Source organism: Gigantopelta aegis, chromosome 4, assembly GCF_016097555.1.
Source record: "Gigantopelta aegis isolate Gae_Host chromosome 4, Gae_host_genome, whole genome shotgun sequence".
Classification (NCBI taxonomy): Eukaryota; Metazoa; Mollusca; class Gastropoda; order Neomphalida; family Peltospiridae; genus Gigantopelta; species Gigantopelta aegis.
In genome coordinates this window covers 99,677,504-99,693,371 of record NC_054702.1, presented here as the reverse complement: position 1 = coordinate 99,693,371, position 15,868 = coordinate 99,677,504, and the positions used below count along the sequence as shown (strand labels likewise).

Genomic DNA, 15,868 nt, shown 5'->3' with positions numbered 1-15,868 from the left:
ACACTGTAGTATTAACAACATGGGCTTACTAGCTACACACGAATACTCCACACAATGTAATATTATCGTAGAAACTTAAGCTGTTATTGCTGATATCGCATGTTTCTATCATTTGTTCTTTTTTTCTGTTATTCTTTGTAGTAGTAGTAGTAGTAGTAGTAGTAGTAGTGGTGGTAGAAGTAAAAGCTTGTTTTGTTTAACGACACCACTAGAGCACACTGATTAATTAATCATCGGCTGTTGGATGTCAAACATTTGGTAATTCTGACACGTGGTCTTTAGAGGAAACCCGCTACATTTCCCCAATAGCAGCAAGGGATCTTTTATACGCACATTCATTCCTACAGACAGGAAAGCACATACTATGGATACTATAGCCTTTGACCACTTGTGGTGCACTGGTTGGAACGTGAAAAACCCAATGAGTTGAATGGATCCACCGAGGTGGTTCGATCCTGCGACGCAGGCACCTCAGGCGAACACTTAACCGACTGAGCTAAATCCCGCCCCTAGTGGTGGTGGTAATAGTTGCAGAAGTTGTACTAGTTGCAAAGTAGAAATACTAGTAGAAGCACTAGAAGAAATGCTAACTAGTAAACGAAGTTTGTTCATTGTGTTTTCACCTGTTTAAAAAGCCATATAATGTTGTCCTGTGCATGAATGACCGGTCATAGAGGCAGCCCAAGGGGTACCAGGGGACCCGTTCCCCTTTAAAAAAAAAAAAATCATTAGGACGCCCTTTTTCTATTAGACCTCCCTAGAATATTTCACCATGCGTTTGTCATCTATTATGTTAGGATCAAACTGCCAACTGTTACGACGAAGTTGGCCAACTCGACTGTTGCGTTGTAATTTCCTCAACTCCCGACTTACAACGGGTGCGCTCAGATTACCAGCTAATGGGTTATACGACGAGAATCGAGTTGTAAGAGCGCTCAGACTAGCAACTGGACAGTCGTAGACGTCGTGACAGAAAAACGTTATCCAACTTCCTGCTGGCAGTTGGTAGTCTGACACTAGCATTAGCTAATTATTGTGCGTACGCTTGTGCGTGCATGATTGTACATATAAACAAAATCAATCAATCAATCTAGATATGGTTAAATTAATGAATAAACAAACACCAGAGAGATATGGCACTGATATGATATATTCTAAAGTAATCAAATCGTCCCGGTGACTAGGAAATGTCTAACGACGATTCACTGTCGTCAGTCCGGTGGCTAACAGCCTCGTTTGGCGCCGATCAAAGCCAATCAGCCCCACCGATCTGGCAGGCGGAATCGACCGACGTATCTCCCATCAAACCAGCTCCACCGAAAACTGACAACTGTTTTACAATTACATTACAAAGCAGATGCGTCTACTTAATTACATTACTGAACGTCAATATCGGAGTTTATATCAAGTCGAAATCTCGCAGGCAGGGAAACGTAGTACTGCAGGCAGACTTTCAAGTTTGAAAAACCGTCGTCATTTTTCCGTAATTTTCCGATTAATCAAAGATGAAGGAAAGAGCACGATCAAACAAGGCATGCTAATTAAATTGGGACGTGTCAGTTTCTTGTCGTATATCGGTGCGATTGACAGGGCAATTGAAATAAACATTGATTTTTGTTTTTCTATCCAGATGTAATAATTTAAACCTTTTTTTCTATAAGTTCAGAACCGTAATCTAGCAGTAAAAATAATTCAGGTCAAAGACAGACAAGAAGCGAACTTCTAAACTCAAAAGGGGCGAGACGTAGACCAGTGGCAAAGCGCTCGCCTGATGCGCGGTCGGTGGGCCTATTCGACTGTTTCTCGTTCCAGCCAGTGCACCACGACTGGTATATCAAAGCGCTCGCCTGGTGCGCGGTCGGTGGGTCTATTCGACTGTTTCTCGTTCCAGCTAGTGCACCACGACTGGTATATCAAAGACTGTGCCATGTGCTGTCCTCTCTGCGGAATTGTGCATATAAACAATCCCTTGCTATTAATGGAAAAACGTAGCTGGTTTTCTCTCTAAGACTGTATGCCAAAATTGTCAAATGTTTTACATCCAAGAGCCAATGATTAATAGATCAATGTGCTTTTGCGGTGTCGTTAAGCAAAACAAATTAACCTTCTTTTTTTTTATAAACTAAAAGGAAACTTTTCCTTCTTCTTCTTTTGTGGGATGTGTGGTGAAACAACTATCCTTCTAGGTATGTGTCTAAAGTAGTTATTTGTGGTCAGACTATCTGAGAGCAATACTTAGACTACTGGTTTGTTTGTTTTAATTGCCCAACGCGAAAAAGAGCTAAAAGTTATATAAATGTATCGAATACAAACAAGACAGAAACAGATGACAGAAATTCAAATAGATAGGTAACGAACCGTTCAGGTGGGCAGGCAAGCGGACAAGGGACGGGGAGGTGAATATGAAGGTAGGTAGGTAGGTAGGTAGGTTTTAATGTGCACATTCAGAGCAAGCTGTTGTAACGCACGCCTGTCATAGGAGCAAGTGTCGACTTCCGCCGAATCCTTCGTTCAGGGGCCCGTTCCACAAAGCGATCTTAGCCCTAAGATCACTTTAAGAGCATAGCTACCTTATGCACTAAGGTGATACATTTAATTTGTATTTTTCATTGTATGTTTGCTATAAGTGTTATGTAATACTTTAAGTGCTAAGATCGCTTCGTGGAACGGGGCCCAGGACAGTAAAGGGTTTGAGGGGTGGGTGAGAGAGGCAACCTAATTATCTGCCTGTCTGTATAAATGCCTGCCTGCATGCCTGCATGCCCGATTGTACAGGTTCCCTCCCATTCTGCCTACAACCCACTTTGCCTACAACCCAGTATGCCTACACTCAGTTTGCCTACAATGTAAAAAAAGTGACATCCCCGGTTCATAGTGGGACAATCCGTATTATTTTGTGTCTCAAACCAATATAAAAATATTGTATTACATAAACAATTAAAATTATAATGAACATAAGTAATGTAATTGGGGCTTAGTGGCACAAAGGTGATTTCATGTTCTTTATGGTGATTAGTATTAGTCCAATGATCCCATACTGTGATCTTTAATATGTGATCAAAGTGAAATGGCCTTCATGATTCTTTGATATAGGATTAAAGTTCAACTTTGTACAAAATATTTGTTTAATATTTGTGAGGTCATTTTATATTTTAATTGGTTTTGTTGTGTAATGTTAATCGTTTTTATAATAAAATATGTGTTTGTCATATTATTTTCTCATGTTATTTTTATACGAGTAGTATAGGGACCATACATGGAATTCTCCACTTTTAACTGGGGATGGCATCTTTTCATACTGAGTGTAGGCAAAGTGGGTTGTAGGCAAACTGAGTGTAGGCAAAGTTAGTTGTAGGCAAACTGAGTGTAGGCAAACTGGGTTGTAGGCAAACTGAGTGTAGGCAAAGTGGGTTGTAGGCAAAATGGGAGGACACCGATAATTATAGCATTCAGTAAGTTTTGACAATTTGAAGGTACAAAGTATATTAAGTATTTGGTAAAGTAAACAGTGGTCTACGTATACAAAAGCTTCTTTTATGTGTTTTTCTCAGTAATACACCGGTAACTAACAAACATTACAAAATAATAAAATCAATCAGGAACAAATTGAAATATAAAGGTGCCAAATACATTTCCGTTCTCATAACCATAAATAATCTGTTCCCTTGTTATTGTGTAATAAATCAATTTTGAAAAATACTGTTCATAATTGTCTTCAAATCAATATAGTTTCGGGTTGAACACCTTCCCGACTTTGAAGTCTTACTGAAAGTAAACCGACCGTGATGGCTGAAAACACAAAGAAACCGTATTCTTGATACTTCATGATCATAACTCTGATCATTTATTTCTGTTGTATTAGAACGTACAAATCTTTCCTAATGATAAAGCAAGGAACTGCCACAGTTCCTGAAACGTAATATATAGCTTGATAACTGTGTAATTACCACGGGAAACGAAAGTTTTCAGAGGCGATTTAGATATTGGTTAATGCGATAATCGCTCGTTGCACGAGCAGGCTGCACGTGAGAGTGAGTCATCACTAATTGGCTCGTGCTGGAGCGCGCGCAACAACTGGCCAACAGCTGATGAATGTAGACATTTTACCTGTCCATATTTGGTAGTCTTACAAAGAGTGTGGCTGTCAAGGAAATGGTCTTTGTTTTCGTGATTCTGGAGAAAAACGTTAAAATAAAGCTTCCAAACTGCTTTGTTCTCACCAAGTTAGTCATAGTTTGAACAATATGCTCGACACGGTTACCTGTCACAAGAGAGATATGAATTATTATTACACCTGCATTCATGATCAACTTTACTCCCATGTCTGTTTGGTCTTTGTTTGATAGGCAAGGGGAAAACGCTTTGTCCACAACATGACTCATTCTTGGGGTAACAATCTTACAAAGTTACATTTATTAATAAAAAAAACAGCACAACAATACAAACTTACAAAATAGTTTTCCATTATTAATAAATATAAAAATGAGTAATATAAAACATAATTTTGATATCAAAATGCAAGTTTATCAAAATAATTTCATTTGTAGTGCATAATAAAATAGTCATTTTTGTTTTAATTGAACGTTTTGAAGATTTATTTTTTACAAATTATATTAATGTAAGACATCGAATTATAGCTAAAACAAAATGTATCAAAATATCTGTATACATATATCTAATAAACGTTAATTTGTACATATAGCGTAATTCTTATTTGAAACAATAAATATTCATGTGATTTTAATTAATTAATTAATTAATTTATTTATTAATTAACCGACACAAATTTTGTTTTCGATTTTAATTTTTAAAACTTAAAATTTAAAAATGTTTAGTTAACTATTTGTTAAAACATTATTTTAAAGCATAATTTATGTCATTGCGGAACACTTTGTATTCGTAAAACGTCGCATTAAAGTAATAATAATATCCAAAATCTATGCTGAAATGAGTTCATAAAATAACTTTAAAAATGACTTTATATATCATAATATTATAGTACAGAAATGACATCAGACACACATATAGAATTTCCTAAATATGATCCGCTATTTATTTTGCTTACTATAAAATAACATTTCGTGACAGTGAATACATGACTACTGATGATATTAGTGTAATAAGCAAGTGTATACAGGTACAGACATATCAAGACAAGACAAGACAATTTCGTCCAGTTTCTGTTACGTCAAATATAGTTACATGCGATGGCTTAACAATTGTATAACCATAGAGTTACGTGTTTGGCGTAATTAAGAAGAGACACTGACAAAGAACGGAATAGCGTTTCACGGAGTGTCCGAGTTGGTAAAATTCTTAACAATATCAATAAGGAATATGGATTTAACAATCAGTTCTTAGCCGATTTTAGTACATTTACATAAAATGTTCACAAATATATATAACATGTACCACTACCACTGTCACCGCAACTACTGTTATTACTACTATCACAATTACTACTGTTATTACTACTACTACCACAATTACTACTGTTATTACTACTACCACAATTACTACTATTATTACTACTACCACAATTACTACTGTTATTACTACTATCACAGTTACTACTGTTATTACTACTACCACAATTACTACTGTTATTACTACTACCACAATTACTACTGTTATTACTACTACCACAATTACTACTGTTATTACTACTACCACAATTACTACTGTTATTACTACTATTGTTATTACTACTACCACAATTACTACTGTTATTACTACTACCACAATTACTACTGTTATTACTACTATCACAATTACTACTGTTATTACTACTATCACAATTACTACTGTTATTACTACTATCACAATTACTACTGTTATTACTACTATCACAATTACTACTGTTATTACTACTACCACAATTACTACTGTTATTACTACTATCACAATTACTACTGTTATTACTACTACCACAATTACTACTGTTATTACTACTATCACAATTACTACTGTTATTACTACTATCACAATTACTACTGTTATTACTACTACCACAATTACTACTGTTATTACTACTACCACAATTACTACTGTTATTACTACTATCACAATTACTACTGTTATTACTACTACCACAATTACTACTGTTATTACTACTATTGTTATTACTACTACCACAATTACTACTGTTATTACTACTACCACAATTACTACTGTTATTACTACTATCACAATTACTACTGTTATTACTACTACCACAATTACTACTGTTATTACTACTATCACAATTACTACTGTTATTACTACTATCACAATTACTACTGCAGCTGATCTTACTACTCCTTATACTATAATTACTACTACTACTACCACCACCACCACCACAACCACAACCACCGCTGCCGCCGCCGCCACCACCACCACCACCGCCACCACTACTACTACTACTACTACTACTACTACTACCACCACTACTACCACCACTACTACTACCACTACTACTACCACTACTACTACTACTACTACTACTACTACTACTACTACCACTCCACCACTATCATCTAAATATGTTTGTTAAAACAATAAACCACAACACTTACAAAGAGAAATTTGAAGAAAAAAACCCCACACAATTCTATTTCCTTGATATCATCAGCAGTGTAGCTTTGTTTTAATTATTATTTAAATGCATTTTAATGAAACTGCAAAAATGTGATACTCTAAAAGTAGGAAATTTATATAAAGGTCTAACAAATCACGTTAATCAAAGTGAAAACAAAATGATCGATCCAATTCATTAGCTGAAAAAAACTAGGTGAAGATGTAAAACTAATCATCTTACAGAAATTCCATTTTGCTTTCCAAAATAAAAACAGAATAAGATAATTTTTAGAACCTTGTTTGTATTATTGAGTATTAACGATTGTAAATTGGTTATTTTCGACGATGTTATAACGAAGTTATGACTCATGGACGAAGAACCCAATTAGCGTCGTCCACCTATCTATCACAATTTCTCTCCACATCAGTGTCGGGTTTCTTGTCGGATGGCGTCCTATTCAACCGGTCAGGTTCTGCCTTGTATTCGTCATCCCCCCACAGTAACGTGTTAATGCCGCGTGCCCGCCGAGAAATTCGACTGCAGAATTTATAAAATAATAATAAGATTGAACGAATATGAACATTGATCAAAAATTAAATTAATGTATTGTGGAAAGCGATGTTAATTTTTGATTGTTTTTTGACACCCCAGCTCATTGTTTAAAGGGAAAGGAAAAACAAAATCAGCAACAGCTTAGCACATGTTGATGTCTAACAGATGATTATTTCAACTCTTGGTCGAAAAAACAAGAAGAAATAATTATATACATAAATACACACAGAGAGCGGGAGATAGATAAAAAAAAATAGATGGATAGATAGATAGATCAGGGGTTTTGATATATCAGATATGGAGCATTGGCACTAGCTCGTATACCTTGAACAGTTGCGTGTAATACAGAATAATGAACACACAAGTGAATCACATATAGCTCTATGTATCATTTGTCCTTCGTGATGTGACATTTCACAAACATGCATTATACGGTATACGCATTACAAACAAAACAAGGATTGTAATTTGCTAATAAAATTATTTAAGTAAAATGAAATTAATTCGTTAATAAAATAAAATAAAATCAAACAAAATCAAATAAAATCAAATAAAATCAAGTGAAGTGAAATGAAGTGAAATAAATAAGTGAAATGAAATAAATAAATGTACACCTTAAAATATTGTCTTTACACATGTATAATTCCTACAAAAATACAACAGATAAGATAACAAACCGATGCCAAACGGATTTGCAAATTGCATATATAAAATCTACATATTCAGAAAGAACAGTTGAGATGCATACTTTTTACATTCATATAAAAAGCCGACTAATCTCAAAAGCGTTAAGGTAGATATTTTATTTTAGTCCACAGTACGCTTGCCACTTCTGTTTGACGTTTACAAGCACCTGCAAAATGCAAAATAAAAAGTATATAAAATCACTTTTGAGAAATCATAAGACTATATCTACGCTAACATTGTGCACTGATAAATAATAAAGACATAAAAGGGAGAGAAAAGACATGAATAATGATTAACTTCCCGCTGGATATAATGTTTTCTAATGCATGACGTGTGACTCACAGCGGCATGTTTCTGCATTACTAGCAAATGAACGTATCTTTAGTTTGTTTTGAAAAGCGAAATACCTGAGGACATTTTGTGGTCACGGTAAAATAGCATCGGCGGTGACTCAGCGGCCGTTGGGGACGACACCCAAACAGCCAACATCAGAGGAACACATTAAATAGATATATAGGCAGCAGGTAGACCAAGAGGCTTTTGGGCGTCACAATTGTCACCATCGTGTTACCTTGACTGTTCTACGTCTAATGTGTCAGTGGAAATTCACGCTGCAAATTGGGAATAGTTGTTTAGAAACTCCTCAACGCGTTTTCAACTACGGTAACCTAGTGTTTTAAAGGCATATTGTCACAGACCACTGACCTATTTAATGGTCTAACAAATAATTACTTGAACAAAAATAATTTGATCTGTCTCTAAATGCACTTTATTCAACCATCTTCATATCCACCATACTCTATTTATTAATGATAGTTTGTAAAAATAATTGAATTATGGCAATGGTCCATAATTCAAAAACTAAAATTACTGAGAGAGATGACATGGATTTCACTCCATCATGGTTCAGTTAAGGTGATGCGATAGCTAGATTTAGTTTCCAACAATTAATGTAATTTTTATGTATTATCCATTTTTTAGAGAAATAAGTTCCTTAAATCCGTGACAGTATGCCTTTAATGTAGGTTACTGTGATGCATTTGATCTACGTGGAAATAAAAGACATCCCCTGCAGCCAAATAAAATCATTCTACCTCCTATCTTTCATATGCATTTTGTCATAGACAGAACAGCACAGCACATACAGTAGCCTTATAAAAAGAAAAGAAAAAAAAAAGCCAAAACAAAAAAACATGACCACCTCAGGCGATCGAACCTGCGATCTCTGTGATGACACTACCATTCAGCCGCATCCTTTCTGACGTAAATTAAAGTTAAAAATTAAAGTTTGTTTTGTTTACGACATTGATTTATTAATCATCTGGTTCGGCTACTGGGTGTCAAATGTTTGGTAATTTTGACTCGTAGGTTTCAGAGGAAACCTGCTGTATTTTTCAGTACTAGTTGCAAGTAATTTTTGTATACATGTATATGCATTTTCCTACAGACATGATAGCACATACCATTGCCTTTGATATGCCAGTTGTGTGGCACTGATTGGGACGGGAGAAAAACAATTAGAGAATGAGTCCATCGAGCAGGGATCTACCGACTGGGCTACAATCCGCCCTGATGCCTAGTATAACAGGGCCCCATTCTACGAAGCGATCTTAGTGCTATGACCGGCCTCAATGGCATCGTGGTTAGGCCACTGGTCTACAGGCTGGTAGGTATTGGGTTCGGATCCCAGGCGAAGCATGGGATGTTTCATCCAGATACCGACTCCAAACCCTGAGTGAGTGCTCCGCAAGGCTCAATGGGTAGGTGTAAACCACTTGCACCGACCAGTGATCCATAACTGGTTCAACAAAGGCCATGGTTTGTATCCTGCCTGTGGGAAGCGCAAATAAAAGATCCCTTTCTGCCTGTCGTAAAAAGAGTAGCCTATGTGGCGACAGCGGGTTTCCTCTAAAAACAGTGTCAGAATGACCATATGTTTGACGTCCAATAGCCAATGATAAGATAAAAAAGATAGTGGCGTCGTTAAATAAAACAAACTTTACTTTTACTTCTTAGTGCTATGATCGCCTTAAGTAGTTATGCACTTAAGGTGATCTTAGGGCTAAGATCGCTACGTGGAACGGTGCCATGAAGCACAAAATTTGTATTGACGGAATTCGAACCTGTTGCACCGATCCACATTACTTTTGACAGTCCATAGTGTTGTACTCACGACCGAAACAAACAACAAAAAACCCTTTATATATTTCGTGTTTCACTGCCATCACCACTAACCTGATTGTAAATGTATACAATATAATTTTATTCTTCTCCACGTTTCGCTTACTCGGTTATTTTCCATTCCAGCCAGTGCTACATGTGCAGTAATGTATTTCGTTAGAGATGTAACAGATTTTAGAGTGTGTGAATGCACAGGCGTTTTTCCCATTCCAATCAATATTTCTACGACTGGTATTTCAAAAACTGCGATTGGGTGGACGTAGATGCATTTAAATATGATCCTTTTCTACTAATCAAAACGGATTTTGTTTCTCTTATGTTGCAGGGGCGGGATTTAGCTCAGTCGGTTGAGTGCTCGCTTGAGGTACTTGCGTCGCAGAATTGAACCACTTCGGTGGATCCATTCAGCTGGTTGGGATTTTTCTCGTTCCAAACTGGTCAAAGGCCGTGGTATGTGCTTTCTTGTCTGTGGGAAAGTGCATATAAAAGATCACTTGCTGCATTAGGAAAAATGTAGCGGGCTTCCTCTGATGACTACATGTCAAAATTACCAAATGTTTGACATCCAATAGCCGATGATTAATTAATAAATGTGCTCTAGTTGTGTCGTTAAACAAAACAATTTTTTTCTTATGTCGCAATTATTACTTCTAACGCTTATCAGAGTGCACGCGTTGGTAGTAAGGATTCCTTCTATTTTATTCGACACTGGTGTAAATCAGTGGTACGGTTTCCACTTAAACTACCATAGGTCGCAGGATCGACACTTCTCAACTGACCATTGGGCTACTGTCCGTAGTGTTTTACTACTGTCCGTAGTGCTTCACAATTAGGATATCAAAGATATGTGGTATCCTGTCAATGCAAAATTGCAAAATGAAAGATCCCTTTCTGCTAAAAGGAAAAATCACCAATGTATCAGCAATGACATCCCCCTCCCCACAATCATTCTCATATACAGCCAATATAGAATACTAAACTCGTTTTCGTAAGATATCATTTTTACGAAACGAGATAACTTTTTTAGTATCTGACCAAACGAAAAGCCTGCGTTCATCGACAACGATAGATGCTAACGTTCGCAAACTAGGAGTATTTGACTGATGTACTATTATTGTGAAGCACACGAACAAGTCTAGCGAACGTGTTTTCCGCATTGTAGGGCTGAACGTAGTGAAGATGTAAGGACAGTTAACGAGTTTCATAAATATGACATCTAACAAAAACTGTATGGTACTTTATTTATTGCTCATCTTCATTTTTTTTTGTAATATATTAGTCCGAAAATTCGTAAATTCCACCATTTTAAGTAGATATTTTGGACTGAGGCAAAGTGATATATATATGGCCTTTTTGCGCAGTCATCTTTAAAAAAAAAATATGTTAACAATTTGAATGATACAGTTTTTAAACATAGTGTATTTTAAGGATAAAATAATTATGATATGTATACATGCTTGATTATGGTTGTTATTTTTAATTTATTTGTTGTTTCAACATTCATTACTTGAGGTGAAAGTAAACTGTTAAAAATTACAGGCGGGATATAAGATAATTTGACTTGGCCCACGTAGGATATAAAGGTTTTGTCTTAGCGAAAAACCCCAATGTAATTAAAATATTTTACATGAAGGTGAGATAATGTCAATGTCGGACCGTTTTGATTAAGCAATGTGCTTCAGGAAACATTCCCGTTTAATGGTATCGGTTTGTAACAGCACGAATAGGCGTTATTAGATTATTTGCATGTTGGATTCGTGACTGATTTTAAATTCATGTGTATTTATAGCATTGAAATACGAAATAATATATGCTTTATGATTAGTGTTGTTGCTGTTGTTGTTTAATCGTTGTTTTCTTTGCAATAAAGTGAATTTGTTTGCGTTTCACGTCGTCAGTTAGCTAGTTTGTTAGTGTGTTGTGTTTAACGACACCATTAGAGCACATTGATTTATTAATCATCGGCTATTGGATGTCAAACAGTTGTTAATTTGACATATAATCTTAAAGAGGAAACCTGCTACATTTGTTTCATTAGTAGCAAGTGATATTTTCTATTCACCATCCCACAGACAGGATAACACATACCATGGCCTTTGATGTACCAGTCGTGGTGAACTGGTGGAGCGAGAAATTTCATGTCGTCAGATAGCAGGATATGTGCAGCAGGAGAAGTGCTGCGCAATTCATTATTCATAATCAGATTAGTTCACGCCACGATGAATCAACAGTCAGCGGCGTATCACATATTCCGTGTAATCGTAACAAGTGCATTAACCATGAATGGAACTGAGTGGGGCTAGGCTACCCCCAGTTTTCCCACGCTCTAGCGCCCTACACCCATCCCCAAAACCAAACCAAAAAACAGTTAACAAACGCATAATAAACTCCAGAATAATATTAGACCGAATTTATAAAACCTGTTTTTAACTTTGACGCGTGTAACTGTCTGTACACATTTACAAAGCCCATTTTTATGTCCAGAAGAAGAAAAAAACAGAGAGCAAAAAGCAATGTTTCTAAAATGTTTTAATTATTTCATGCTTGGCGGAGAGCAGGTGGGTCTGCAATAATTCTGAATAAAAAATATTATTGGTAGTAAATCTTTAGGCAGAGATTGAAACAAATTATTTTACTTGTAGAATGAAGGAAATTGCATTTCAGGACATCTAGTTTTAGAAATTTTACAGGGGAGCATACCACCCGAACACCCCTAGAAACTTTGCTTTGCGCCCTCGATCTGTCAGCCCCCCCCCCCCCACCCCCCAATGTCTACTTGCTTCTGCCGTGCCTGTTATTTGTAGTTTTCATGGAACAGAACAGATTTAACAAGACTAAAAGTGTGTCTATAATTTTCTTTTCCTTGTATAAAGTTCACTCACAGATAACAACCAATTAACACACGATATACAAATTGCGTGTTATCAGTGTCCTATATATTATGTGCGCAATTAGCCTGATTTGAGGAAAGGGGATCACAGATAAGACGATATAAGCCAGTGTGAGAATCTAAGGAATTCAACCAGAAACTTGGTGGTCTGTCACACCGTATTAAAACACCATGACCAATAAGTTATTCTCGAAAACTGGTCATAGGTACTACGGAGAATCTGGCGAAAACAGGATTTGCGACTAGAAGTAGATAATAGAATGGTTAATTAATACTGCAGCGATTCATTGTAATTTGAATGAAATTATTATTGAGGGAAAATGTAAAATATCTCAATTTTCGTTGTTTTTTTGTATATTATATATTTGTAATGTATATATTAAAATTAAGTAAAGGAACATCTAGAATGAGAAATTCATTTGCAAACGAAATTTATAAATTGTCCTATTTTGGTTGTTTTATTAGCTTAGAAATATTCAACGTTGTTTAATTATTACCAATGTGAATTTGTATTGTACATTTATGACAGTTTTGTAAAACATAAATTCTCAAGGGTCGATTGATTATGCTATACTTATTTATGATATTAAATTGTTGTTATTTCCATGTGTTTGGTAATAAGCTAAGTAACGCATACGCTGTGATCCTGTGTAGCCGATATCACAAAACGTGTTGTCATGATCCGGATACCGCGTGCTAATATTTTACGAAAGCTTTCTTTTTATATAAAATTACTAATTTCTATAAATTACCAAATGGACATTAACGAAAACATGCATTCTGTAATTTTCGGACAGGTTTTCGTCTTTATCTAATCAAAGTGTAGATTAATATTGTATATTCTGGGAAAAGTTAACAGGTTCTTTTAAAACAAATTTCTGTAACAGGACGCACCATATTTAAAGCTGGGTATACATCAATAGTTTGGTTTTTGTTTAAATCACATTACAAATGAATAGAATTTGTGTTTGCCAGATTTTGAAATACAAATATAGGTTTAATGTAATAGTTTGTATGTAGGCGTTTATGTATAGAAATATTTGCATTGCGTTCTTTAAATTACATATACATGCACTTTATAGTATTTCCGAGATATCGAGCTTAAATGTCTAGACTGTGGATATTCATGTATGTAGTGGGTGTGAGTATGAGGGATATAAGAGACACACTGAGATTTTGAGAGAGAGAGAGAGATGGAGAGAGAGAGAGAGAGAGAGAGAGAGAGAGAGAGAGAGAGAGAGAGAGAGAGAGAGAGAGAGAGAGAGAGAGAGAGAGAGAGAGAGAGAGCAATGAACAAATGAATGTTTAACTACACCCCAGCACAAATAATATATCGGCTACTGGGTGTCAAAGAAAGGTAACTGACATAAAAAAAAGCAATTATTAAACTATAACAATTAAAAAGATAAGTTAGAACACAGTGTAAAGAGTTGTGCACGAATATAAATATCACAGGTAAGTACCCAAGTACTAATTTCTACTGTCAAAATGCGTTATAAAGTCCATCAGCTACATGTATTATGTCTGTTATACTGCTGGAACAAGCAAAGTTTAGTAGCCACCATACAGTAAATGTCTTCCTGTCATATTTGACATACCTAAAGAACACGTCACGAAAAACAGGACCTTGTCGCTGTATATTGGTGAATCATTAGCCTAGTGTGTGGTGAGACCAGCGTGTAAATTTATCAAACAACAAAAGGATTGTTTACTAATCACTTGTCATGTGCTTTTTTAATGCTTTGTATAGAGTTCGAGTTAAATGACAGAAGTACATTTTTCAAGACAATAATAGACTATGATTGTAAACAATACCTGCAGGGAGTCTCGTGATTTCACTATTTTTACTTTCATGTCGGTTGTGTAGCTGGGGTGGGGCAGGGTGAACAATATTTATGCAATAAATTAGATCTGTTAACCTTGAAATAAATGCTATGATAGATTATTGTTGCACTATAAAGCGCAAATATATCATAAATCTTGTCAACAGGCATGATATTAAAAATAGAGATTACTATTATCTTAAAACTAGTTATGTGTGTGTAAATGGGTAAATATATTACATAAGTACATTATGTAACGAAACAAGCTTATTATTTTGCTAAAGTTATACCTAAATAAAATATCTAAATATTTTACTTTTTTTTTTTTTACCTTAGTCACACTTTCAGCGAAAGTAAAAAATGTAATAATACATTGTATTAGGAAAGGTCTCTACATTTCATCGCGCTATCACAAAAATGGAAGTATACGGTAATACGGTATATGATTTCACATTCGAACTATTTATCTTTCACAATATTATTACGTGGGAACTACTAGTATTCAAACGCATACACAAAATACCAGTAGACAATTTCGTAAAGTAAAATTACCGATTTTATTCTATAATGTAATAATTTATGTTAGTAAAATTAAATAAGATACAAGGTTGTTTTAATTATAACCTGTAAATAATTACAATACATTCCATACAATATTATAAAAAAAATACTGAACATTCCACCCCATATGTATTTAAAATATTTTAAATTTAATTCGCTGCTCGCCCTCTCACCCACTCTCTCTCTCTCTCTCCCTCCCTGCCTCCCTGCCTCTCTCTCTCTCTCTCTCTCTCTCTCTCTCTCTCTCTCTCTCTCTCTCTCTCTCTCATCGAATCAGAATTAAATAAATCGTATAACAACAGAAAGTTTATAATTATACGTGAATAACAATGCCGTCGACATGCTAAACAGAACACCTTGTATAACAACCACCTGTTCACAAGAGACATAGTGCTATAAACGTCCCTTACTCAGTTTAATGTGATTCACCCATGTATAAAGGTCATCTTATCATAAGTATGAGTTTATCATAATGGCCATCTCATCATAAAGGCTACCTGCTCATCAATACCATATGTTTAAGCGTTTCATAGGTGATCTTTATAGACGGGTTATATCGTATACACATCAGTTACAAACCAGTGCAAACTTAAAGTTCTATAATATTAAGCACTT

The 15,868-nt window shown here is 35.4% G+C and overlaps 1 protein-coding gene across 1 annotated transcript in view; it reads right to left on the bottom strand.

The window, feature by feature from the left end:
• The window catches only part of LOC121371563 (kelch-like protein 13), a 37,803-nt gene extending 29,261 nt beyond the window's left edge, over positions 1 to 8,542 (bottom strand). The window contains exon 1 of the mRNA XM_041497557.1: positions 8,206 to 8,542. The gene's annotated coding sequence lies outside the window, so the exon portion shown is untranslated. The remainder of the gene's footprint in view (positions 1 to 8,205) is intronic.
• Positions 8,543 to 15,868: the final 7,326 nt, after the last annotated feature.